The following is a 4,397-nucleotide window of genomic DNA, read 5'->3' on the forward strand; positions in this document are numbered from 1 at the left end:
CCGAGTGGACAAGGAACTGACGAAGAAGGGAGGAGGCTGAATGCTCTGCCGGGTTTTCTATGGAGGTGGGGATAGACCCCAGTGAATCTCGCAGCCTGGTGCGCATGCGCCCTCCCCTCCACTCGCTCATAAATCAACCCTGCGGATAGAGGATCGAGGATCGAGGCTACGCACCTTTTGTGGTCGTCCCTGGGGGCTGCCTTATGCCACCGAGAAAAGTCTTCGTGAATCCTACCGTATACTCTTGAGACCATCTAGTTTCTATGGTTTGCCATGTTTTACAGTAGGCACGTACAATTGTTTATTTCTGAAAAAGACTATAGATGTTTTCTACGTAACCTGATTCCATTCTTTCAATCTTATCTTGTTTGTTTGCATTTATCCGTTTTATTTTTATATACCTATAACATAAATTCCGTGTTATATCAAATATTGTTAAATGAGATCGCTAATTTGGTTGGTTAAAGAAACTTTCTTTAATTCTTGAATTCGTTCACGTAGTTCCAATACCGTTCTGGCTTTTTTCGTACTGCACTGCTTAAATAGCAATCGACCTCCAGGTGAAATCATTGCTCCGACCGCCCAAGATTCGAGGAGCAGTCGATCTGCAGGGTAATAATTATCGGTAGAAATGGTAGGAGGAATAAGCTTAATCGTTCAAGTTTAATTAGTGGATAAGGAATTTGGGCTTAATTAGCGGTCCTGCGTGCCGACGTCTCTCCGTGTCGAATGCGATGCACGTTGTCGCAATTATATAATGGCAAATTGTCGGACACAGAAGTCGTATCTTACTTTATATAAAACAATTATATTCCGATGAAATCATTCAATTCTTGAATTACCTTTTTATCAAGTCCATTATCCTTTTGCCATTTTAACATTTACATATTGACAATTGGTAACAACGTAGGGCTGTGTTGCAAAGAAACTTGCGCAAAGAAATTGTATTTCTTCAGGGAATTCACAAAATCATTCAACTTTTCAATTTCCTTTTCAACATGTTCGTCATGCTCGTGCCGTTTTGACAATAATTGAGAGCGACGTAGGGTTGTCTCGCAAAGAAACTTACGCAAGGACGACGAAATTCTGTAGAATCAAGTGGTTGAGAAAATCAAAGCGTTGCAGTTAGATGAAAGAAGTCAAAGTAAAATTTTTACGGTATTTAAAGGTTCTTTGACCGCGTTGAATGGAGGCGGACGAGATTTGCAAAGACATATCAAAGCGTGGAGAGACCCGCGACGACCGCTCTGATGCACGGAAGCGCGCGATAACGAAGACCAGTTTCCTAAGATCTCGGTGCGCCTTGTGGTTTACGTCGTACCATAAATCTATAAAAGGTCTCAGTCAGTGTTGGAAGACCGCATTCATAATACATCGTATCAATTGTAAGTGAGCTATGCGAGCTGGTCAAAGTGTCGGTTTATGGTGGTCGTAAAGCGATTATTGGCAGGACCACGTGATGAAACTTTTGCGTCACTGGTCACTGCCAGGTATATATAATGATAGCCATCATTATCACGCTTTGGCGAATGTACAATGCCTACAGGAACCTTTTGCAGGTACTGTGACAAATCTGCTGGCACAAGAATGAGGACAAAACGTTGCACTTGGCGCGTAAAAGATAACTCTCGCAAAGAAAGATATTTTCTAGATGTGTCGACCGACCCGCTGTCTTCTGTCAACGTCCTATTCAATCGTTTTAAACATAGGTACGGTGAATTTTTATCGAATAATCTTTCCTTGACTTCCTTAGAATCTTGTTTATTCAGCTTCAAAGGAACAACTTGTCTCGATGGTATCGATGCTTTTGTCAGTTGACGTAGGACGTTGTTATCTACGAGAGTAACGCGTCTCTCCAAAGCAACATAAATTTAAACCAAATACCGAATATATTAAAGCTTTATCGCGAGTCCATAGGTCCTTCGCTATTTTTATACGGCATTCGTCCAACTTTGATGAAGTCTCCGCAACGACATGATCATGTTACAATGATATTAAATGCATGAGCGATGCGTCAGACGCATACCGGAAAGAGATTATTAATTTCCGGCGTCGAGGAAACATTATCTGATGTCACGTGTACAGAAAGATGCCAGGCCATCGATCTTCTAAAATATTTTCCAGTGACCACAAGCAGATTCTCTGGGGACTTGTCATTGTTTGTCATATTCACAGAAAGCATCGTATTGGCAAAAAGCATAGAAATTGAACAGTACTGTCTGACATGTGTCCAACCGAATGCTGGTGAAGCTATAACTGCAATATCATCGTAAATCTTGTGGTGATGTCCCAGTGAAAGAACAAAAGAGAGGACGGGAACACCCCGAACAACCCTTTACGTTCCTTTGCTCAGGCTCGCTATTGTGCCCTAATAAGCCGCTTAGCATCGTAGCTAGAAATAAATTGTTCTACCAGTAAACAGTACTCCCACGTGAACGATCATCCCTTGAGGACGAGAATTTTTCTAAAAATTCATTCTCTCTCTCTCTCTCTCTCTCTCTCTCTCGCTATGTATTTATTCTGTATTCATGCAAAATAATCGATTTTTTCCTGTGTACATTTACAAACAACATTTACAAAACGGAACGATGAGGTTTACACGCGAAAATGATTAAGAATTCAAACGATCGTGTATCACTCATTCATTAAAGTTAACACATCGTTCGAAAGAAATGTTTCATTCTTAACTATTTTTTGTACTTCATTGTTCGCAAGGATTTGCCATTCGATCGTCTCTTTTTTTCAATTGAAATATTTTCTCAATGGTAGGTCGACGTGTACGAAATGTCCCTTCAAATAAAATTTTAACTTCGCGTAGTTTCTTGAAAATATTTATCAGCGAGTGGTATGATTGAAAAATTCTTAAGATAAAACTACTGCAATTCTTTTTTTAAATAATTCACGCATCAAAAAAATGCCCAAGTAGAATGTCTTTAATCTTCTATGAGCCCGTTCTTTCTGAAATCCATGTTTCATGCAAAATTTAATGAACACTGTTGGCCTATCAAATTCAAACGATCTTTTATATTCGTGAACCTAATACACTATTCGATATTTTTACTGTCGATCACCAAAGAAAGTCGGACATCTAGTTGACTTTCTTGAAAATTCGGTTCTTAAACTAACGATCAAAGGAGCGATGATCGAAAATGCAACGTGGACACAGTAGTGTGTGTCCAATCGGTAAACGGAGGGAACTGCGGGGGTGTAAAGTACGCTTTGTGCATTCGTTGGAACGTTCGATGTTTCTGCGAAAGCCGCGCATTTTTAAGAGACATTCAGAAGCGATGGACCGATGCAAATCGGAAGGACGACGCAGGTCAGATTCCGCTTGTCCGCAATAAGAACTCGCTTGTCCCCGATTTCTTATATTCTCTTCCGAGATTTATGCCCGTATGTGAAACAACAGCTTCCACTTCTTTTTCTCGATATCGATATTTTTCTCCACTCGTCGATCTCACGAAGAATCGAAATGCTCGCGCGAGTTTAAGAAAATAACGACACCGTTAGTTTGTACAAAGACCTCCAGGTAAATCTCGATATATTTCTTTTTGGGCAATCATAGTCTTCGACGCTCTTTTGTAAAAGATTAAAGGCTCGGGGTAAGCTATCGCGAGCTACGAAATTTAATATTCTCGAAAAGGAAAGGCTTTTTACATTTTATTACAATTCATAAACCAAATAACCGTATACCATATACAAGAATTAATGTTTATTTCTACCAAAAATACTTTTTTTCTCAATCCCATACAAATCCGAATGGCACCTACACGCTGAATGATGAGTGGAAGGCATTTTCCTGATAATGGCCTGTTCGTGGAGACGTCATTAGGAATCGAACCTTTTCTTTCTTGACTACGGGCCAATTTTATACGCGATTTACCTGACCGAAGGAGGCATCATCGGGATCAGCAGGTCACTAGTCTTGACGGGTTTCTAACTTATGCTCGGATCTGGAAGAAAACGTAGAAGAGACGGTATAGGAGAAAGGAGAAGGAGAAAAAAACGAAATAGACGACGGCGAGGGAAAAACGAGAAAGAGAAAGAAAGAGACGGGCCACGTTCCCCGACAATAGACCCGACAATGGAACTAGTCTTCGCAGCTAATGGAGCGAGACTTTGCAGTTTTCACACGATGATCGGCGTAACGTGGTCGCTCACGACTTCTCTGTAAGAGAAGAAAGCCCATTTGAGACTGACCAGGATCATGTAGCTTGCTGCAGAACAAGATTAGTCGGATCTATCTCGCAATCTGACATATAGCTGATAATCGGGTTAGGATTACAAGGTCCTAAACAAGAGTCTAGACTTTACCAAAGATCTGTGAAAATCTTATACGTAAACAGGCTAATTCTAACAACAGACAATATTTTCGTATGACCTAGCTACTGTTAAAT

The sequence above is a fragment of the Bombus impatiens genome, unplaced genomic scaffold (genome assembly GCF_000188095.3).
Source record: "Bombus impatiens unplaced genomic scaffold, BIMP_2.2 scf_2222, whole genome shotgun sequence".
NCBI lineage: Eukaryota > Metazoa > Arthropoda > Insecta > Hymenoptera > Apidae > Bombus > Bombus impatiens.